Here is a 23,947-nt window from a genome sequence, read left to right as displayed (position 1 = left end):
GTGGAAAGAGCCATCAGCAAGATGCCCTTTGTGGCCGGCAGGGAAGGCTCAGGGCCGAGCTCACCCTCTATAGAAAATGACGCTTTTTCCCTCTTCCCATCTGTCTATCTGAAGCCTTTATGTGGGGCTTTATATCTGCCAGCTGAGTAGAAAAATGAAGAGTCTATTCGGCAGAGATGTTCATTTAATTTTAAAGAGTTTAATTTTATATTTAATAAATGGTAAACCACGAAAATGCACGGAGTGGGTATGAGAGAGAGAGAGAGATTGTTCTAGAGAAGAGGCAGACAGAGCTGTGATCTGAGGTTCATCCTCCTGAGATGTGGGCATGACTTCTGGCTATACCGCTTCCATCTGCCTTGGAACTCTACCTGTGAGTTCCAACTCTGCCTTGGAACTCTACGGTTTTCTTTTTCTCTGACACAGAGGAAAAGACAAAAGCCATCTTGGGTTCGGGAATGCTTGTGTGGACTCCTACCTCATGCCAGACCACACGTGGGAACTTCTCATGCTCAGAAATGAATGCACGCCGTGCGATCCCGCTGCGGGGAGGTCATGTCCGTGGCACAGGTGCAGGTGTGGGGAGTCAGTTTCGGGGATTTCTGCGCGGTAGCCCATCGGACCTCTTGGATGTACAACTCTGCTGTACCACGGGTGCCCCAAACTTCTGTAACTGTGAAGACAAGGCTGTACACCATCCTACATTCATTCATTCACTCACACGAGAGCCTACACTCTGCCAGCCTCTATTCCAAGATGGAGATATGTCGGTGAATAAGACAGATAAGGTCCCTGCTCTTGTCAGACTCTTCCCTCTTCTAGGGAAAACAGATTATAAACAAGCAATAGGCATAAGCTAAGAATAAGTGCTGTGAATTATATCAACAGGCCATGGGATGGAGTAAGTTCAAAGACCGTTACTTAAAAGGGACGTGGCCTCCTTCAGAGCAACAGTGTGAAAACACAGGCTGAGTCTGACTGACTTCAAGGAACAAATGTGCTCTTCCTAGTGCCCCAAGGCCTTGGATGCCAAGTGCCCTGTGACTCTGGAAGCTTATCTTTATACCATTCCAAGCTGTTTGCTGCTAATCCTTGGTATTTTTGTCTGCTATGATAGATGTATGTCTTAATCTTCAAAAGATCAGATAATTAGATTAAGAGAGGCCACGGGAAAGAACAGAATACATGGTTTTATGCCAATTTGAATCCAATTTAGAAAGAAACATAAGGCATCATCTCAATAAACTGTGATTTTTCTAAAAAGAATAGCCTGTGTATGTGTGGATGTCTGTGTGTGTGTCTGTGTGTGTGTGCGCACAGCGCAAATGCGTAACATTGCTTCCCGTTAACAGAAGTTCTTCCGTGGCCACAACACATCGAGGAGTGTTGCTTGTCAGCCCTTCCCGGACACACCGTGCCTGCTGTCCCTGGGACTCCGAATCCTGCGGAGCTGAGGACCGAGGACATCAGGGTCTGGGTGTGGAGGGGGACTCAGCAGCAGAGCCAGATCCAGCCCCTTCCCAGCTGCGCACCAAGGCCATGAGGCCCCGTCTCTGCCATTACACAGGAGCAGAGGAAGGCTCCCAGGCACGTGCCCAGCTCGGGTCCCCTCTGGCATCGTCTTTGGCCCCTCATGAGCCATTTTCCGGCTGTCTCAGTGTCCCCGGCAAATACCAGAGAAGAGTGCGGGCGGCGCGGTCCCTCCTCTCACTCCACAGTCCCCCTGCTCCGTCCTCTGCCGGTGGCGCAGACAGGGTCTTCACACTACAGCGGACCCGAGAAATCACGTTGCTCAGCAGTTTGATGTAACGGATTTATGCATTTAACTATTTAATTGCTTAATGGGTTTTTGACCACCAAGCCCTTTGTTGAAACAAAACTTCATGCAGAGTTCTAAAAATGTAAAATAGATACATGTAAGCCCGGGGACCCAGAACCAGCGCTGCCCTCCCCCACCCCCTCCCCGCTGCCGTCTCCCTTTGGCAGCCTCTAGGGAGGCCCTCAAAAGGCTAGAGCTCTTCTCAGAAGCCCAGTTTGGAAAACCCCCATCTCGTCCAAACCCTTTCTTGTTCTAGAAGGGCCGTGAGGAGCAAAAGGCGCCGTTTGCGTGGGGAATTGGTAGGAAAATAGCTGAACGAGTCAGAGCGGGACAGCAGAAAGCAGCCCAGCGGTAGCATGAGGAGGGCTGCTCTGGGGGAGGTGGGGGTCATGGGGGGAGCCAGGAGTTGGCCTGGGAAGCAGGGTCCCCACTGCCCAAGAGTTCTGTGTGCATTACCCACAAGCCCCAGGACTCTCGACCAGTGGTGACAGCTGGGTAATACATTTCTCCCCGGGCACTCTTATGCATGTTCTGAGTTTTGATATTTTTCTCCAACTGGAAGCAGTCAGTCTGGTGTTTGTGAGGCGTGGAGGATGGGTCCCCTTCCCACCAATAATGCTCCTGGCCTCGGAGTGCTGCAGGCCCCCTGGGCACAGGCATCACACTCAGGCTCATTCCGAGATGCTTCTGGCTTCATCTGACCAGAACAGCCACCTCGAAAAGGTTTGGTCCCAAGTATCCTTGCAAGGGAGACAGACTGGGGGTAAGTGCCCTGGGTTGGGAGGCTGTGTGGTCCAGGGGAAGTTTCCCAGCCTCTCTGGGCCTTAGTTTTCTCTTTTGTAAAATGAGGTCGACAGTGACAGAGTTTACCTTGCAAGGTCAGTGTAATGACACATGAAGCAAACCCTAGAAGTGTTTCGCACAATGGCCAGCGCACACTCAGGAAGTCCCCAGAAAATGCTGGCTGTTGTCACTGCTGCTGCCTCAAACCTGGTGAAGCCTCTTGTCCTACTTCCCACCAGAGGAGGCCAAACTGCATTGCAGAAAATTGCCCAGAGGGCTGTCTTCTAATGACCCTTAGGAAGAATTTATAAGAGAAGCTTCTATGCGTGCTAACAAGAAAGGAGCTCTCTGCGGGGCATTTGATCTGGGTTTTGTTATTTATTTTTAAATTCATTTATTTGAAAAAGAGAGAAGGGGGAGGGGGAGGGGGAGAAAGAGTCTCAAGGAGACTCCAGTCAGTCCAGAACCCAACACGGGGCTCTATCTCGTGACCCTGAGATCATGACCTGAGCCGAAACTGGGCATTGGGCGCTTAACCGATCTTGTGACTCAGGCGTCTCTGCATTTTGTCATTTAAACCTCGTGCTGCACCAGTGAGAAGGAAGGGTTGAAGCTGTGTCCGGGGGAAGAGAAAACTGAGGCTTGGGTAATTCTAGAAACTGGCCTAAAGCCACACCGTAAACAGGGGAGCCAGGACAGAAACCTGGGGACTTGATTCCTCTCTGGTTCTGTTTGCTTGTTGTTTTGTAGATTTGTTTTGATTTTGTAGATTCAGGAGAGACAGGCACCCGGGAAAACAAAACCATGACTGTGCTCAAGAATGAGATGCCGGAACTCCAGTGGGGGCAACAGGGCCCTACAGACGGTGCGCGGCTCAGGCAGGCAGAGCAACCCGGCTCCCCCTTCGGGGGGTCCCAGGAACCACACCGGTGGGTGGGAGTCCTGGCGGCGGTGGGGGGAACAGAGGCACTGTGACCGCGAGCAGAGCTGGGGCGCCTCTTGCTTCCGTCTAGGTTAGCCCATTCCGCCCTCCCGCAGGTGCTGGAACGGAGACCCAACTCCATTATGATCCAGCCCCGTGGCCTTCAGCAGACCTCGTACCCTCCCTGCAATTTCCTTTCCTCCTTCACCGAACGGGAACGTCCCTGCTGGCGTCGAGTCCTAGGCCACGCAGTTTTATGTAATTACACTCTGTAGTCATGCCCTCTCTTCTTGTAACACAGAAGGATCCCAGGTCCTGTGTGCCATGTAGCACTTGGGGAACGGCAAGTTCAGGGACAAGGAAAATGCCAGATCTCTGCACTGTTCAAACCAGAGGGATGCTTGCCATTTGGGCTAGGACAGACTTTACTGTCACCATAGAAACTCCTGAGATGTAAACCTCTCATTTTTTGGAGTAGGAATACTTTGTGCTGAATGCTGATTCACAACCACGCTGTGGACAGAAGAGAAAGGAAGCTTGCTGGGAAGGGGCAGAGGGCAGATTTGAACCTGGGTCTGTCGAGGAGCCCCCGATGGTTCTACTACATCACGTGATCCCGTGGGGGCATGGGACTTGGGCACAAAGGAATAGTGAAGGGGATGTGGCGGCTTGGTGCTTGTCCATCTTCCTCTTCCTTGCATCCTGTCTAACACTCTGATCGGTAGATGCGGTCTCTCGGGATCCTGGTGGAATTGTAGCGTAGAGAGAAAGGGCCAGCACTGTTCTGTCTTCTCCTGCTTCTGCCAGGTGAGTGGTTGCCGGGTCTCCCCGAGACCCTCTCGCCCAGCTGTCTTTGCCTACCTGAACCGCACACCAATCTAGAGCTGCCAAGACGATGGTTACCTGTGAATCATGCTTATAGCCACCCAGTCTTTTAAAGTATAGAAAAGCATCTCTCCCCAGCTCAGCCTGTGCAGATGGGCTCATTTTTCAATGCTCTCTGCCAACAAGCCCACTCTATGGTTGATTAGGGTAATGAGGCTTATGCAGGCTTCCTCTGTCCCTCCCCATCTCCTTGGCTCAGAAAGTTAGCCCACTGTCTATCAATACTGTCTGGCACCAGAAGAAAGCCCCTCTCCCTTCCTGCACCCAGCATCTGGTTGCCTGGAAACCAGGACAGAAGCCTAGAGCATCTTGGGTTTCTTTTTAATTTCCCTGCCAGGTCCCAAGAGCAAGCAGTGTTTGTTTTAAACAGAACCTTTGCACTGGAGAGACTTGTCTTAACCTTGCCCAGAATGATTTCATCAACCTGCATAAATGTCATGTGGAGGGACAGGGACAGCCACTCCAGGCTCAGTGTCATTTGGTTATTGGTGCACAGAGTCATAATTAACAGTGAAGGCTGAAGATGAATTGTTTCAGAGGGAGCCAGGACGAGGATCTCCTTGTGTGTGTGTGTATGTGTGTGTGTGTGCGTGTGTGTGCGCACGTGTGCCCATGCACATGTGTTGAAATCGGCAGCTTTGTGACTTGCAGCTTTTGCTGTAGCCACATGCAAAAGGGAAGAGAGATTTTTCTTCTCCCCAAAGAACAAAAGCCCATCTTGAAAATGAATGTCCGGCAAAAGCCACACAATTCGGGACAAAGGTTCCAAGACGTTGCTTGGCTCACCACCGCCCCTACCCGTTCCCCCCCACCCCTGCCCTGCTCTACCTCAACTGGAATGTGATTATCTTCAGAAACAGATATAGGAGAGGGGAGGATTTAGAAAAGTCACAAATGGGAAGAGAATCTCCCCACCCCCAACACTTTGGCTGAGCACTGAGAGGGCCTGCCAGAGTTGGAGCCTAAACCTGGCACCCATCGCCTCGAGTATGTTCTGGCTCACGCCACCTGGATGCTCTGTGTTTCCAGCACTGAGAGAGGCATTTCACTGGTGGTGGGTAGGGTAGCATTTCAGATCCTGCACTGCCTGTCCTCTGTGCCCCAAAGGAGGCATCTTTGCAGGAACCAGCAAACCAGGCCCCACTAAGGAAAACACTTCCTAGGGATTCTGAGCCAAACACCCTGTCTTTCACTGTACCTTGTCACCATAAGTGCTCTCTCATTTTACAGACAAAGATGAAGAGGCCCAGAGTGGTCAAGCGTTTTGCCTGAGGTCACAAAGCTGGTGGGCAGTAGACTTGGACTACATAGCGTCCTCAGAAATCATTACAAGGGCTACTTTATTGGACTTCCTCAATCTAATGATCTTAAAAAAAAAAAAAAAAAATCTTTCCAGGAGATACTGGTCTTTGCGCCCGCAGTTTTTTAGGAAATTCTTATCACTCAGTGACTAAATTGAAATCGAGCGAATCCTAGGCAGGTATGTAAGGTTATCTAAAAAGATCCATTTGCTGTGTCTTCTTGCTAGAGTTTTTTAAAGTCCTTTGATGTTATAAAAAATAAATAAAGTCCTTTGATGTACTTTTTACGGACAGGTGGAAGTATAGAATATGTATGTTCTGTAACTAAATCCATATTTCCTCAATCCATGACTTTCCTAGACTTCTTTGGTCTGTGTTTTGGTGGGTCCTGTGTGTTTAGTGGTATTTTCTTAACAGCAGTTTTTCTCTTTGCTCGAAGAGTATTTTAGAGACAAAATGATGTTGAGGACAGGGGCCTCATAGCTTTTCCTCTTATAAATGGGCAAAGCGGTCGAGCAGCAAATCACTGGGAGGCTCCGTGTTCATATCCAGGCTCTGCCAGTTTCTTGCCCCGTGGGATGTGGAGCACATCAATAACCCATCCAAGCTTCAGTATGGAACCTGTAAAGTGGGGATGATAATGGCTCTGAGTTATTGTAAAGTGTAGAAGAATTAACATGGGGAGTGAGGAGAATGGTGTGTGACCAACAAGGACTCACTAAGAGGTAGCCACTATTATCTTATCAAAATAATAAGTGATTGGTGGCTATAGGGCAGGAGACTGTAGGGCAGACTAAGGCTGTGGTATAACTCAGGTCTAAAAATCAGAAATTCTTAAACCTTACAGAGCTGCTCAGAAGAGGCTTTTCCTGATACAAAGATGGTTTTGTCACTGAACATGGTCTGTTTCATGACTTCTTTATTTTTAAAAATTTTTAAATCTTTAAAGTAGGATGGACTTATAGGCAAATATCTCCATAGCACAGAGAGATACTGTACACATAAGATAATTTCTACTTGAAAACACAATACTCTAAATTTCGGTAAAAGATTTGGAAATTATGGCCTTAAAGAACAAAAAGAATTCAAGCCCAGGCCCCTTCAAGAGAAATGTCCCTTCTGCTATTTCCTATTCATGCAAAGACAGCAAGAGAGAAGGATGCTGTAAATGTCAAGGAATGAATTCTTCTCATTTCTGTGCACAAAACACATCATTTTCGTCTTTGCAGCTTTGTTTTCCCTGTGCAAACATTATCTGGACCCCAACGTGTAGACATCAAGGGCGAAGGGAAACAACACACATTAGAAATAGACCTCCCTTTCCAAGGGTTAGTTTCTGGGCTCAACAGCCTTTGTCTGCATCCCCTAGGACTCTGCTAAGCCTCACTGCCCAGCCCAGCTTGCCTCCATCCCTCAGCCTCACACAGCCCCTCTCTGCTTTGGGCCAGGAGAGGATTCTACGACTGTGAAAAGCTCCTGCTTTCCTGCTCCTTGCCTTTCTCCTCCAGGACCCCAGTCACTCTGCAAGCCCCCACACCACCTATTACACACAGAACCCATGCTCTACTCCTGGGGCTCGGTAGAAAGAGAACTAGCTTCCTATAGAAAGATAAAGCTTCCTGTCTCTGTCCTTTCAAATTCTCCCTTGTCTGCCTCACCCCAACCTCCCCCAAATAAACCCAGCTCAGCATTTCACTAAAGAGGATAACTTAATATGTTTCCCTTTGAAGGGAACTGATTTGCATTTTAATGTTGGTTTCCTGGAGCCTCCAAGACCATTAGAGACACCTAAAGGATGGTGTCTAATGGTGTGAACGTTAGGCACCAAGGCCTAACATCTGGGTTCGTAATTTAAAACATATGGTTTCTTTCGAATCATGCCATCCACCAGCCGGCTGCTCTGCTTCTGCCAACCTTTACCTCAGCCAGACTCTTAGCACCTTTGCTGCATCAACTTAACCATTCTTCAGTCTAAAGGTAGTTGTCCTCACTGCTGAGTCGGGGAAGCTTTGGGATGGCTGGAAAGAGCTGCCGTGTATGGCCACGAAGGCTCTGCCCTCCCCGGCCCTCCCCTCTGTCCTCCCCTTGCCGCTGATCGTCACTGCCTGTGAACGGCGGTGTCCTGCTCCCACTTCGTAGATGAGAACAATGAGAGCCCGGAAAGGGGAAGTCCCTTGTCTGATGTCACACAGCCGGAAGCCGGGATTGGGATCATGGTTCACATGATTGTATCTGTCTCACAATAGCCCTGTCCTGGGCAGAGGAGACCCTGAAATCCATTGCCAGCTATCAGCAGCCATGAGAACAATGGACCCCACCCCCACAACATCCATGACAGTTACTAGGAACCAGGCAGTGGGCTTTGCCCACATTTGCCTTTGTCCCAAGTACCTACCCCGGAGGGCACTAACCTCACACTCGAGGCTTGAGGGGAAACTGAGAGCTTTAGGGATTTGCCAAAGCCAAGGGTAACAGAGACCTGCTCTGTCCCTAGCCACCACATTTTCTTGCTTTATGGTTGACACCCTGTGTGACTTTTGGCAAGTCCCTTAACCTCTGGAAGGGGAGGGGCCATTTCTCGTCTGACAAATGAAGTCGTTGGCCTGGAAAATGGTTAAGGTGCCTCCCGGGGCTTCCACACGGAACCCCCCCGCCCCCGCGATGAGATCAGGAAGTGGAGGCAGCCTGGCCAGCCTCCCATCTGTATTCCCAGGGTTTATTTATGCTCCTTGTCTCTGGCGACAACTGCTAGACCATATGGGCTGGCCTGGCAGAGGACGGCCTCAGTGACAGCGCTGGGAACCAAGGTGCTGGTGGCCCCGGAGGAGGGAATTCAGTCCTCTGTCCTGCTGGTCTGTTCGAGGCCTGCAGTCCCCGCCTGCACCCCGAGCGGGAGCCTTCGGACAGCTGCTCTTGCCCCGACAGCCCCACGGGGCCGAATCCTTGCTGGCGGCCTCCGCTGCTTTTACTGCTTCATTATCTCTCAAGTCAGAAAATGTGAGGGCTGCAGCTTTGGCTGCAATCTGTTAACCTGCCAGCTCTCGGGGAGCGCAGCCCTGATAGCATCCAGCAAATTACCCCATTCCTTACCCTTCTCCACTGCCTCCTTAGCGTGTGTGCCCAGAGCTCTGAATCCTAGACACCCTTCTCTTCTTGGTCCCCAGTTTGACCAACAGCACTGCTCAGGCGCACCGAGGGGGAGGGTTGGGAAGAGTTCTGTAAATTCTCATGCAAGGTACTCACACCCATTGTCTTGTTGCCTGTGGCCATGGTTGCGCAGTTCGGGAGAAAATGCTCCCCTCCCGGACACCCAGAAACACAGTATCCATCTGCAAGCCCCTGTTGTGGGACTTAACAGATTGTTCGTCGACTGTGGGTGGCTCTGCCAGATCCGCAGCCGTCCCCCACCGTGGCTTTGGGGCCTGCAACAGGTGCTGAGGGCAAGTGTGACATCCGTACAGAATGAGCAAGCCTGGTTGTTTTCCTGCACTGGACGAAAGGGCCACTTCTTCAGGTCCAAATCCCCTGGCAATCCCTGGAAAAACTACGGGAAATTTGTTTCAAAGACTGGCATTATACCAATACCTCTGTTTTTAAAAAGGCTGAAAACAGCAGGAGAGTTGGGTTTCTTCTGTGACGCAGAGGAGTTCCACCTTGTAAAAACAGTATTAAAAGGAAAGACAAAAAAGGAAGAAAAGGGAAAAGAAAGAAAGCCCTTTCCAGGGCATCTGGCCTGTAGAGGCGCCCAAATGGGGCATTGCATGGGCCCTGACTTTCTTTGGGGGTGGGAGTGGCTTTTCTTGTCTCCCAGGGTTTGTGGCTAACCCTAAGAGGTACAGAGCAGGGCACCTGGGGCTCCTTCTGGACTGTGTCAAGGGCAAGGGGCAAAGTATGTAAACAGCACCTGTAATTGTAACTGCCTGTTCTTATCCCCAGTGAACCTGATCTTGTGGCAACCTGATCTCTGGGGCCTCCCTCACATAAGCCAGAAACTCAGCCTCCCACCCTCCGAACTGCCTCCTGTAATGGGCTAGGTTTGACGACCATGATGGGATTAGTGCCATTTGCTTAGTTTAATTTCGGATTTGTGCTAGCTCACATAAGATCAGCACTGCTGGACGGTTGCAAGGTTTTTTCCAATGAAGGCTCTTAGAAACCACTTGAAATGGCTGCCTCTAAGGTTCTGTGTAGGGCTGGGCTCTGGAGGGCAGCCAGGAGGTGAAGGAAGAGGCGGGGGAGGAGAAGGGGCATCAGGCAGCATCAGCCTAGCAGTCAAGCCCACCTAGGTGCCAGGCTCACACCTGGACTCAAGTAGGCAAATGAGCTCGCTGCCCCCGCCCCCGGCCCACCCCACCAAGGAAGACAGCCGGGGCCGGAGCAGGGCCAGGGAGAGGGATAAAATTAATCGAGAGGCTGAGGTGTGCATGAGGACTACCAGGCAAGACAGACTGGTCTTTGGATCTGGAATGATGATGACCCAGGGAATGTAGATATCAGCCCATAAACATGTGAAGGGGAAGCTATGGCCATGTGCACATGCCAGAAGATTTCCACCGGGAAGAAGAGGCAGTCCCTGAAACCAGAAAGAGGTAAACTGTGAGGGTTAACTCACACGGCTGCCTTTGTGCCAAAATGGGGCGGGTTTGGGGACATACCCAACAGCAATGAGGAAGTCTTCAGTGGCCGGAGGTTCTGGGCCCACGATGACGTCATAAGGTCCCCCATGAGTGGAAAAGCCCATGAGCAACATTCTGTCTTCTTCCCGCACGACGGAGGGTCCCTCTTGGCCAGGCTCTGTGATCGGCACTGGTGACAAAAGGCTACATACAGTGTCTAGCATCAAGGAGCTAGCACACAATCAAAACCCACGGCAATCATTGCTACAGTGGGGTTTTGTGTAAGACCCTGCGGGAGGACAGGAGAAGGAAGGTGTGAATGGAGCCAGGAAAAGCAGAGAGAGGGGCGTGAGGGAGGTTCGCCAGATGGACAGGTTGGGGGGGAGCTTAGTACATCAAGGTAGTAACTACCCTTTGTTCTGTACTTACTTAGTGCCCGGCACTCTGCCAGCTGTAGAGTAATGCAGCACAGTGCAGAGTGGAGGGCGGGGTTGTGCAGCGTGGCATGGGAGAGTGTGGTGTAATACACAGTAGATAACCTGGTTCAGTGCAGTACTGTATAATATCTTATTAGGTGGGAGCCAAGATAAAACCCAGTATGGCTCTGTCCACAAAGCTGGCCCTTTGCCCGCAGTATTGTATGCCTTTCCTATATATAGCATCAGTCCCCAGAGGGGCAACAGGAATTGGGCAAGAGATGGGCATTAACAATGGTCTAGGGACATCGAGGCATTCTCCCCAGCCTCTGAGGTTGGCATCTGAAATAGCAGGTGTGGCCGCCAGGCAACCACCTTCACTGCCATGGGTGAGACATGTCTACCTGGGTAAGACCGCTCCGCAGGTGGACCCAGGCACAGGCCGTCCTTGCAGACCTCCCACTGCAAGTGTTAAGAAACCTCCCCAGGCAGCCAAGCTTCTGCAAATCTCTTTCTCACCCATGATCAGCTTTGCTGAAAGCAGCCATCTAGGGCTCTGGTGGCTTAAACTCCATTCTCTGTGGAGAGAGGGTCAGTTGTCAGCATGGTCAACCTTTCCCTCCAGTAATAGGCAGTGGGGAGGGGTCTGCCACCAGGCCTTGTCTTCCGCCAACATGGAAACTTGGACACTGGAACATTCTTGCTACTGGCTCCTCCTGGGATTGAGAAACTGGAGAAGACAGGGCTGCTAGAAAATGAAAAATGATGAGCAGAAGCAATTTTGCTCATGGGCTCTGGCCCTGGACGACTGTCAGTCCTTGCTTTGGATGCAGGTCCCTGTGTGTTCTGTTCTTAATTTATCCTCATGGATCTGCCCAAGTGTAGTTAAAGTTAATGAAAAAGAGGAGAGCAGACAGGCAGACAGATTGGAAGGTGTTCAGACTGAGCTCCTGAACCGCCTGTGTTAGAGCTAATAGTGCTACATAGAACATTCCGTTCTTAGAGAGGAGCATCCCTATGCCAACGGGCCCTTCACAGGGACACCCAGGGGGAATGGGCCTGACCTGCCTGCCCCAGCCCCTGGGAGAGTCCTGTCTGTGACCTCCCTCTCTCTGGCTTTATCATTCTTCAAAATGTGCAGGGGAGTTTTGGAAATGGTGTCCACAGTGGAAAGGAGAGAGAGTGGCTACAGTGATGACCGTGTTGATTATGTATCCAGTTATAACCATATTGGAACAGATTTGGGTTTTCCAGATACTGGGCTGTTTCTAACTCCATCTTGTAGCCTGAGAGTCCAGTGAATAATGAGAGTGATTAGAGAGGATAGGGCATGAACTCTGGAAGTCCTACCCCAGGCCCTTTGCATCTCTCGCCTGAACTCTTTAGTGCATCCTGGCCCTCATTTGCCTCTGTTTATGCTCCCCCAGATCTACTTTCTATAGGAGGCTGCCAGTGAGAGTGCTCTGAAGTCATGTGGCTCAAAACCCTTCCATGCTCCCCAGCTACGGGACTAAATCCAAGATCTTAAATGTGGTATGTAAGGCCCCTCCAGACCTGGCTGTACCTGGCGTCCGGTCAAGCCTCTCTGCCACCTCCCTGCCTCCCTGTGCTCCCTCCGACAAAGGCACAATTACTGGCATGTCCTGCCTCTGCCCCTGACCTTGCCTCCGGCTTCAGCCATGCTGCCTGCTCTCCCGGAGACATTCTCCCGGCCAAGCCCTATTCCTCCTTCGGTACTTGGCTTCAAATGACTTGTTCCCTAGGAAGCCATCCCCCTCCTCCGTTCCCCACTGAGTGGGTGCTCCTTTCTCTGTGCTCCAGCAATGTCCTGTGGACACCTTTATTCCCACTCAGCACAGAGGGCACTGTCCTGTCTTGTTCCCCTGCCCCGAACTGGTGCTCAGCAGATATTCACAGGAGGAAAGAGAGATGAAGGGTAGGGGGGAGGTAGAGAAGGAAGGAGAGAAGGGAGGGGAGGAGTAGGGAGAAGGAGATGTCCCTTTCCTCCTCTTCTATGACCTTTATTAAGATCTTTATGGTTGTTGTCATTCATTCCCGTATATTTTTCCACGATGGCCAGAGCAGTTGTAATAGAATGTAAATCAGACTCATTCATCAGCTAAAACTCACCAATGACTCTGGCTCTATTGGAACAAAAGGTGCAGATGATGACCGACAAGGCCCTGTCTAAGCTGGGCCCACCCCTCACCTCCCGAATGTTCTTCCTCCCTCGGCGCCAGACCCACTTGTTGAGTACAGTCTTGGATCTCTATGGGGATGATGCTGTCCGCCCCCCCACCCCAGGACACAAAGATTGGTTCTCATGAGCAAAAAAAATTACTGTTTTTATTTATAAAGCATATGTATACACACAGTACCTAAACAGGTATATATATATGTATGTATGTATGTATGTATGTATGTATCTATCTATCTATATATATCTGTGGTTTTAAAATTTCACTAGGGGAGCAATTTTTAAAACTCTACAAAGGCTCCTCAGGAGGGTGATAATTTAAAAAAAGCTGGGAAACTTAATCCAGAAAAACCTTAATCATGTCAAGAAAAACCATCCCAAAACACTGCCTAAACCATGTCAAGAACAAACCACCCCAGGGCCTTTGCACTTGCTGTTTTTGTACTTAAAATTCTGTTTCTCCAGATTCTTGCCGGGTTCACTCCCTCATCTCCTTCACTTCTCTACACAAATGCCATCTTGGTGAGGCCTTCGCCAGCCACATATCTAAATAGCAATGTCTTGTGCTTCCTGTTTCCATTGGCTACTTCTTTTTTCTTAGCGCTAGCCTACCTGGCACACTCTACACTCTACATTTTACTTATTTTTCTTACTTGTTACCTGGAATGTAAGCATTATTGTGTTTACAGGTCTACCTTCAGTGCCTAGAATAAGCTGGGGTGCAGAGTAGTCACTCAACACATACTCACTCCACAAATACCAGGATGGAGCAGGCGTGGGTTGGGTACTTAGCGCGCCAGTGACCGGAAAGGCCCATCCTTGTGGTTGTTTTAAATTACCCCCCAGCCGTGACGTGGGGAAATGCTTGTAGGCAGCACAGGTGACCCGAGTTCAGAGAGAGGAAAACAGTCGGAGATTCAGAAAACACAAACAGCCCCGGACAATTGAGAATTAACCGAGGGTGTCCCATCACCTAAGGTCTGTGACGGGTGTGGGACGCCATGTTCTCCACGCCTCCTGGCCTCCTGTGACATGGCAAGGCTTAGAGGGGACGGTAAATCCTGCTAGATGGGGTATGGGAGACTCTCCCTGCCCCCCCAGAGCCTCCGACCCATGTGCCCACCCCGAGAGCCCCAGCAACAGCACAGAACTGGGGACAGGGACAACAGGTGGGACGTCACCACCGCCCCTGCTGACAGACCACACTGGCCAACTTTCCCCTGAGAAACGTGTGCCTTTAAGGTTTCCCCCTGCACCAGCCAGTACCTGTCATCAGGAGCTGCAAGTCTTTCTCTGGCAGTGGACCGCAGAGCGTGCGCTCTGACTAGAGTGAAAACTTCCCGCTTCTCAGCTTTGTCATCACTTCCGTCATGAGCAGGAGGCCCTGCGCCGGGCCCGTGTGAACTAATAGACTCACGGGAAGCTTGAGGCCGGGCTCTGACGGATTAATGAGCATTCAAGAAAATCACACAAATTTCTTTCTACAGTATGATGAATTATTTATAATCCTTCACAACCTACGAAGTCAAGGTTGGTTATGAAGTGCGTCTTAGGGAGCCACACTCTCTCCAAAGACATCTGGGGCTTGAGACATTTGTTGGCACGTGTCTATGCCAACAGCTTCTTAGATAATTGCTTAGACCTTCTAAATCTTCCTTTTGTTTCCTTCTCTACTCTTGTACAAGAATTGTTTTAACCCTCCATGAACCTTGTAGAAGGGCTTTCTGGTCCCATCAGCCTTGATCGATCAACGGATCTTTCTCTTCCCTTCTCGCAGTTTCTTCTGAGAGACTCGCCTTCTCCTCCTCCCCGCCCCACGCCATTCTTCTCCCTTTCTCCTGCCCCTCTGTTATATTTACTATTATTATCATAAAATTTTAAAACTGCCAATGGATGGAGGCTTGTTGTAAGAAATTTGGGGGGAAAAGGGCAAAAATCCAATCCCTTGGTGATGAAACTATAAAGGTGTGTATCCTGAAAAACATTTCTATGTATAGACTTTTCATTCCCTGCCTCTATTCCTTTTTCCTTTCATTTTTTAAACATGAGATTGACGTCCTACTAACATTACAACCTTTCCTTTTTCCCCAATTTCCTTAATGTTTTGTGGCCATCTGTAAAGTTCCTGTATCGTTGGCTATTTTTCCACAATGTGTTTGGAATGGATGTTTCGTGTTGCCTTGCAGGGCTGAGCTATAATTTATTAAACGAATCTTGTGTTGTTGAACCTGAAGGTAATCCACCCCACCCTTTTTATTGCTATAAATAATGCTGCAAGGGACGTCCTCAAACAAAATAAATCTTTGTGCAAACGTTGGCTTTTTCTTAGAAGAAATTTCTAGAGGTGGGGTTGCAGGTCATAAAGTATGAACGCTCTGCACTCTTTTTCTTAGACGTGTGAGTTCTTGGGACGGAGATGTCTCCCGCGCCCTCCATGGCAGGTGTGGTGGGGGAAGCCTGTTGAGTAGAGTGAGTTCTCAGTGGTCCCTCTATCTTTCCTCCACATTTGTTACTGGCTTTGGCCCTGGAGATCGCCCTTCTTTCTTCTCTAGGGAAGCCATGCCAGGGAGCAGCTGTATACCTGTAAATCCACATTCCCGTTCACGCTGACCTAGGGCTAGCAGTCTTCAAAATCTGCTGGAAAAATCCTAGCAATGCCAAGTCCTGGCTAGAGTTGCCATAGTGACAGACAATGACAACAACCCTTTCTCTACCTCTCACCTTAAATCTTTAGAAGTTCTCTGGAGTCAGTTAGACACTAGGGAAATGTGTGCTTTCTTGGGGAGCAGTTTCAACCCATCCCATCCAGCTGGGGGTCTCATAGGGGCAAAACTTAACGGCCAGCAAGATTTCTCATGGATCCTATAAAAATACCACCAGTGTTTTTTTTTTTCTTTTTTCTTGCCTCTCCTCTGTTTTCAGGTATAACCTAAATAATCCTCAATTTCCAAAAGTCAATCCACACATATGCCTGGGGTCCTGATGTAGAAGAGGCATTAAAACATGAGGACAGAGACCAAATGAAAAAGAGCCTCTTGAGACCATCAGGGGGTATGTTAAATCAGTTTCATATCATAGAATTTTAATAAGAATAAGGTAATATGTTTTATAGTCATTATTTCTAACAAAGCATTGAAATGATCATGAGAAAAAAAGCATCAGACCTCTTACCTTTATTCTGTGACTTAGCATTTCCTTTTGCATTGTGTATGGCACTATATTGTACCAGCATCATGTAAGGGCCCTAGTCCCAAGCCCCCAGTCCCCAAAGGAATGGGGAGACCTCCCCCACCAACCTACCCTGGTCAATACCAGGCAGGCCAAGGTGACCCCTGACCTCTCCTCCAGGGTGGGCCCTACACACAACTCTCTGGTGGGGGTTGGCCTTAGTGTCCCATATACCTTCTGTAATTTAACACTCAAAATACATTATTCACACAGAAAAAGACTTTTACTGCAGTTTGCACACAAGGACCTGGGAAAGTCAACACTCTTCCTTCAGCTCTCCTTTGTTCTTGGTTGCTAGGCATTCTATTGCTTGGGAGTACAATATTTACTTCTATTTATTTTATTTGTCCTTGAATTTGAAGAGTCTGGGCAGCGCCCAGGATGCTGGAGCACTGGATTTTCTGGGGGATCAAATGTTCATGAAGCCATGTGTCTGTGCCTGCATTTCAGGGCACAGTTCTTCCCACACAAGGTCAAGGCCCTGGATGGGTGCTTGGGTCTCTGCTTAAAGCACCAAGTGAGGCATTCCCACAGAAGACATGGGTTCAAGGGGATTATGAAAGCTGTGCAGAGGGTTGGCCAATTCACCACCCCTCCTCAATTATTCCCACTAAGGGTTCTCTTTGCAAAATAAATACTTTAAAATAAATAGTTATGATTAAAGACTCAAATAATAATAATAAGAAGAAAATAAAATGCAGAAATCCTTCTCATTACCCAACCCCCATCCCTTCCTGTGGTAACCATCGGGACAAGATGGTGTGATTCTTGATTCTGTAAAGCCCACAGCTGCTCAGAACTCATTCTAACGACCTACTGGGGGTGGGGGTGGGGTACAGATCCAAGAGAGACAAGCCCTGGTTTCTATGCTTAAAGAAGGTCATGAGGTTTGGGGTTGAGAAGACCTCCTCTAAGGACCCCTTTGAAGGATGAGTTTGATTCAGAGTTATAGGTTATAATCCCAACCATTTGGAGAAGTGAAGGGAAACCTCACAACACTTTTTTTTTTAAAGATTTTATTTATTTATTTGACAAAGATCACAAGTAGGCAGAGAGACAGGCAGAGAGAGAGGGAGGGAAGCAGGCTCCCCACCAAGCAGGAAGCCCCATGCAGGGCTTGACCCCAGGACCCTGAGATCATGATCTGAGCCAAAGGCAGAGGCTTTTGAGCCACCCAGGTGCCCCAACCTCATGATCTCAAACACATGGGCTTTTCCCCACATGATCCAATTCTCCAGCTCTGCAGACAATAGCTGGGTGTCCTAAATTTTTAGTTCTGACACTGTCTTCCCAGAGTCAGTGAAGACCCCGCACATTAAGGACTCTGTCCCACAAGACTGCCCCCACTTTGGATGCCAGTCCCAAGCTGGCATCGGGGCTTTTGATTGGCTATTAATCAGAGTTCCCATGACCCCTTCCTCAAGTTCAGTAATTTGCTGTAACAACTCAGAACCTTAGGGAACACACATTTTCCAGTTTATTAGAAATGATATAGTGAAGGATATAGATGGACAGCCATACAAAGCAATATACAGGGCAAGGTCTGGGAGTTTCCAAGCCTGGGAGCTTCTGTCCTTGTGGAGGTGGCGTGTGCCATCTTCCCAATGTGTGGATGTGTTCATCAATGTGGAAACTCTCTGAATAACACAGTTGAGGGATTCTTATGGAGGCATGACAAATTCAGCTCAAGCTCTAGCCCCTGTCCTCTCCCTGGAAGTCCACTTGTGAGTCGAGCTGAGATTTTCAAGCATCTAAATATGGCTTAGTCTTTGGTCATCAACTCCCATCCCAAAGATACCTAGAGCCCACTAAGAGTCATCTCATTAGAACAAAAGATGCTCCTATCACTCATAAAATTCTAAGAGATTTAAGACCTCTGTGTCAGGAGCTAGGATCAAAGCCCAAATTTTAGAACAACAGTTGCTCTCAGCACCCCTATCCCTCAGGAGGTTACAAAGGTTTAAAGAGCTGTATGTTGGGAACTAGGAGCAGAGGCCAAATATATATCTTATTATGTCACAAGAAGATAGTTTGCAAGGACAGGAGAAATCAGATGGTGTTCCAAGTTAACATTTGAGGAATACTCCAAAGAATGGGAAAGATGTAGATCATGGAGAAGGAAGACTGGCCCGGTACAGGCAGGAGGAGGAGAACAGGGCCTGAGCCTCACGTATGTCCAAAGGCACAGGGATTGTGTCTGATAGGAATCTTTTGGGTGCAAATGATGGAAAATCTAACCTAAATTGGTTCAGGCCTGAAGAATTTATCTATCCATGGAATTAAAAGTTAGGGGATAAATGGAGTTTAGGCATGGCTTGATCCAGAAAAATGTCTTTATCCCTCAGCTCTATTCTCCTTCCTTCATGTGGACTTCATTTTTAGACTACATGTGGCGGATGAAGATGGTGGCCAGCAGCTCCAGAGTCCAAAGTCCTTCCAGGGAAAGGCTGTGGAGAAAAAGAACACATCTTATCCTGTTAGCTTCTGAATAAGTAGCTGATTTATTATGAAAGGACTCAGGATATGAGCCAGTCCCTGAAGCAATCACTGTCGCCAGAGACTGAAATTATGCTGACTAGTCTGAGTCATATGCTCAGAGAGAGGGAGATTAGTTGTTATTTAAAGGAGATTGGAGATTCTGATCAGAAGAGGGGTGTATTGGTACTCAGAGAAAACTGTAGAAATTGGCCTCCATGGAGACTCTAAACATAGTGAGATCTTTGCTTGTCCTACTTGCAGGAGCCTGTTCAGGATCAAAAGTCTACAATAAAAAGATTAAGTTGAGCAAAGAATCATCACTTGACTCCAGGGAGTCCCTTGTGCTCTGAGAGCTCTGGGTGGGCGGGGCCGGGGTGGTGGGTGATTTAGGAGGGATACACCTAATTCAGTCAGGGGTTTCCAGAGGCTTCTGAGGAGAAGCTAGTTGCTTCATGCACAGATCCAAGCCTTGGGGCTTAAGGTGACTGAATTGTTTTGGCTTCTGGAGACAAGTAATCATCCAAAGAATCAGGATACAGGAAACCCAGGGACATCTATTCAGAGTTTCTGGCTGGATGTCTGGGTGAGCTGAATAGTGAATTGGGGGTCCCTGCCATTGGCCATGGCCAAGACAGCCACACTCTGAGCACAGAGAACACTGAGAAAGAGGGTGATGTGGCCCAGAAGCCCCAAGGGCCAATAAAGAGGCAGCCCCTTCAGTTGCCACACTGGAGCATGCCCTCAGGAGAGGCCTGAGGACAGAATTCTACTTCCGTGTCCTCCAGTAGGTTTCCAGCTACCCCCATGGGGAAGCCTTTAGTCCAGCAGGGACACAGAGTGGGTTCATCACTGTAGCTTCAAACAAACCCCCTGCAGCCCTGTGAATACCCTTTGATCCTTTTTCTGCTCTTCTGTAAAGACCAGGTGTTGTTTTCCCCTGGAATTGAAAAGTACGGAAATAAGAGTATAGTGGAGGGAGACCCATAGACATGAGGAAAGGAAGATGAACTAGAGTTTGGAAGGAAACCAGGAGTAGGCTTGAGATGTAAGCATTAGAAAGATTATAGATTGAATATGTTGCTTTCAACTGTCAACTGAGAATAAGCAGGGAGAGGCACCTTGGGGCTCAGGTGGAAGCTCAGGCAGAGGAATTGGGGTTTGGGTGGGGGAAATGGGTCAGAAAGAGGAATTAGCCTTTGGAGCAGCTACACTTTGCACTTTACCTAAACCATTTTGGACGGAAACACTTCAGAGTATTCTATATAGAGCTGTGCCTCCTAAAACATGAGATGTAACAGAACGATTTCTCTTTTTGTCTTCAAGTTGTTGTTATGAGTATCAAATACAACCACACCTTTCGGAGTGTATAGGATGTTTGACAAACTCAGAAGTAAACACAACTCTGAGCTGAGTATAATTTTATTTTTTAAGGAAATAAATTGAAGAACACTCAAAAACTAGTAATAAGAGGGAACTGCCTAAGGCTGATAAAGGGCATCTATAAAAAAGCCCAGATCTATCATAATAGTGAAGACTGAATGTTTTCCTCCTAAGATCAGGTACGGGACAAAGATATTTGTTCTTGCCACTTAGAGCCAACATTGTGCTAGAGGTTTTATCCAGGAAAATTAGCCAAGAACAGTAAATAAAAGGCATCCCAATTGCAAAGAAAGACATAAAACTACCTTTATTTGCAGATGATACGATTTTATGCATAGAAAATTCCCAGAAATCCAAGTTTGAAAAACTATTAAAACTAATAAATAATTCCAGCAAAGTTGCAGAATATATGATCAATATACAAAATGAATTGTGCTTCTATGCACTATCAACAAACAATCTAAAAATAAATTAAGAAAACAATTCCATTTATAGGGGCGGTTGGGTGGCTCGGTTGTTTAAGTGTCTGCCTTCAGCTCAGGTCATGATTCCAGGGTTCTGGAGGCTCCCTGCTCAGCAGGAAGTCTGCTTTTCCCTCTCCCTCTCCCTCTACCCATCCACTCCCCACTCATGACTCATGTTCTCTTTCTCTCGTACTCTGTCTCAAATAAATAAATAAACAAATAAAATGTTTTTAAAAAGAAAACGACTCCATTGATAAAAGTATCAAAAAGGAAAAAATGCTTAGAAATAAATTTAACCAAAGTAGTACAAGATTTACTCTGAAAACTATAAAACATGGTTAAAATAATAAAAGAAATTAAATGAATAGAAAGACATCTTTGTTCATGGATTGGAAGATAACATTGTTAAAAAGACAATATTGTTTAAAGTGATCTATGGATTAAATGCAATCTTTATCAAAGCTCCAACTGCCTTTCTCCCCCCAAATTGACAAGCTGGTTCCAAAATTTATGTGGAAATACAAGGGACCCAGAGTAGCCAGAATGGTCTGGAAAAGGGAGAACAAATTTGGAGGACTCAAACTTCCTGATTTCAAAACTTACTACAAACTTATAGTAATGAAGACAGTGTGGTATCAGCATAGGAAGAGACAGTTCAATGGAACAAAATTGAGAATTCAAACATAGAAGGGTGCCAAGACCACACAATGGGGCAAGAATAGTCTTGTCAACAGATGGTGCTGAGAGGACTATATATCAAGTGCAAGCAAATGAAGGTGGACCCCTACTTCACACCATACATAAAAATTGACTTAAAATGGATAACAGGCCAAAACAGAAGAGCTAAAACTATAAAACTCTGAGAAGGAAACTTGAGTAAACCTTCATGGCCTTAAGGTTAACCAATGACTTATTAATTATGGCATCGAAAGCACAAGCAACAACAGCAAAATAGACAAATTAGACTTCATCAAAATGAAAAAACTTTATGCTTCTAAGGATACTCAGGAAGCAAAAAACAAACAAACCATCCAATGGGAGGAAATGTTTGAAAATTATATATCCAATGACAAATTTACATTCAGAACATATAAGGAACTCATATAACTGAACAACAAACAATCCAATTTAAAAATGGGCAAAGGATTTGAGTAGATATTTCTCCAGAGAAGATACACAAATAAGCACATGAAAGGATGTTCAAGATTATGCCTCATTAGGGAAAGGCAAGCCAACATCACCAGATAGCACATCAAACCCACTAGGATGGCTACACTCAAAAAGACAGACAATAACAAATATCGAAGAGGATGTGGAGGTATTGGAACTCTCATCCTCTGCTGGTAGAAAGAGAAGATGTAGCAACTTTGTAGAAGGTGTAGCAACTTTGTGAAACAGTTTGACAGTTCCTCAAAAAGCAAAACATGAAATTATCATGCAATCCATCAATTCCATCCCTAGATATAGACTCAAGAGAACTGAAGATATAAGTCCACACAAGAATTTGCATGTGACTGTTCCTATCAGGGTTATTATAGCCAAAAAGTAGAAACAACACAAATATCCATCAATTGATGAAGGAATAAATGAAATACAGTATATTTATAGAATGGAGTATTATTCGTCTGTAAAAAGGAAACAAAGTCCTGATACTGATAAATACGGATGAACACTGAAAGCATCATGTTAAGCGAAGGAAGCCAGATGCAAAGGCCACATATTATGATTCCATTTAGATGAAATGCCTCGTACAGGGAAATCTATAGGAACAGAAAGTAGATTAGTGACTGCCTAGGGCTGGGGGTTGCCAGAGCCGGTTAGGGATGGGGAATGACTGCTAATGGATACAAGCTTTCTTTTTAAGGTGATGAAAATGTTCTGGAATTAGATAGTGAGGACAGTCACACAATTTTGTCAATATACTGCAAGCTACTGCCATTCACGTTAATAAGGTGAATGATATGGTAGGTGAAGTATGCCTCAATCAACCTATTGACGAAAAAGGCAGATAAAAAGTAACCAAGGGAGTAGAAAATTTGGGCCCTGAGAGATCTGGAGACCAAAGAGGGTTTTTGTTTTGTTTTGTTTTGTTTCTCCTTTATTCTTCATATGAAGTGATTGTATTTTAAAAACTGATTTATACATTTTCTAGATCATGCCACCCTGGTTTCCATCCTCTGTTTCTCATAAAGGATTTGTTCCTGCATGTGCCATGAATTATTTTTTCACATATCTGTCCAGCACTGGGCTCCCCGGCCCCTCCCAACATTTCTGGAAGCAGACACAGAACTTGGTTTATGACTGGGCATCTGAGTTGAAGGGGAGATGCTTCCACCCCTCCTGTGAGCTTTCTCAGGGATGAAGTGGTAGGTAGTGGCATTCGTGTCCAGCTGGTGTTGTAACAAAGTACCACATACTTGAGTACCATGGCTCAATACCAGCCGTCTTGCAGCTCTTGGAGTTAAAAATCCAATGTCAGTCTTACTGGGCTGAAGGCCAGGTGTGTTGGCAGGGTTGAGTCCAGCAGGAGATCATCTCTTCTTTGCCTTTGTCAGCCTCTAGCGGTCACCTGTACTTCTTGGTTCTTGGCTCTTCAAAGTGAGCAGCTCAGTGCGTCCTGACCCACCTCCGTCCCTCTCACTGCTCCTGTTGGCACATCATTCTTTACTTCTCTAGAGATTAATCTCTCTCTACGCTTTATGTCTCCCTTGTATGTGACTTAAAAGGACCTTTGTGATTTCTCTGAGGGTCCACCCAGGTAACCCAGGATAATCTCACCATCTCAAAACCCTTCACCCAATCACCTCAACAGAGCCCCTTTCGCCATGAGTAACAAGCACAGGTTTCAGGGATCCGGGCCTGGAGCTCTTTGGGGGCCATCATTCAGGCTACCACAGTGCTGATGACATCCATTTGCAAGTCCCCGCTGGAGGCACAGAGAATGGCCGGGCCTTCATCTCTGGCCTTCAGTTGTAATGTTAACCACCCAACTGGCATTGCTTCTGGACAGAAATTTCTCCCAGGGACTTTGTAACTCTGCTTGTTGCAATAATGCGAAATATATCTTTGTGAGGCAGGTGCATGCAGACCTTGCTAGAACTACTTGGAAAGGGTGGTGGTGGACTGCCAAAATCCATTTGCATTTGCTTCCCAAGAGAAAGGGCTGAGTTGTTAGCTGTGTGGTGAGTATTTCAGGGCTATTGGCCTAGAGCGGGTCTCCTAGAACTCAGACTGTCTGAATCAGGGACAGGCCCGCTGCCTCTCCACAGAATGGCTCCAGGCTGCGGTCCTTTGATTTCTGATGTCAGCTCTGTGCTGATTCTCCCTTGCCTCCTTTGCTTTCTGCTGTCCACACCCCTCACTGAGCCTGCTGTGCTTGCCTCTCTGAGGTCCCCATGCTGTGGGGATGGGGAAGCAGGTCACATAGCTTTGGTTAAAGCACAGACAGGTAAGCTTGG

General features: G+C 47.5%; 2 long non-coding RNA genes across 2 annotated transcripts in view; one reads left to right on the top strand and one right to left on the bottom strand.

The window, feature by feature from the left end:
* Positions 1–3,328: 3,328 nt before the first annotated feature.
* LOC116572656 lies at positions 3,329–10,703 on the bottom strand. Its single transcript, XR_004278459.1, has 2 exons — positions 10,366–10,703; positions 3,329–6,331 (listed from the first exon to the last, which is right to left on the bottom strand). It is a non-coding gene; the product is annotated as an uncharacterized LOC116572656 (long non-coding RNA).
* Positions 9,594–23,947, top strand: part of LOC116572655 — a 32,351-nt gene continuing 17,997 nt past the window's right edge. Inside the window, exons 1-2 of the long non-coding RNA XR_004278458.1 lie at positions 9,594–10,299; positions 15,862–15,990. This is a non-coding gene — a long non-coding RNA (uncharacterized LOC116572655). The remainder of the gene's footprint in view (positions 10,300–15,861; positions 15,991–23,947) is intronic.

This window comes from Mustela erminea, chromosome 14 (genome assembly GCF_009829155.1).
Source record: "Mustela erminea isolate mMusErm1 chromosome 14, mMusErm1.Pri, whole genome shotgun sequence".
Taxonomy (NCBI): domain Eukaryota; kingdom Metazoa; phylum Chordata; class Mammalia; order Carnivora; family Mustelidae; genus Mustela; species Mustela erminea.
Note: the sequence above shows the minus strand (reverse complement) of the source record. Positions and strands in the feature narration are given on the sequence as shown.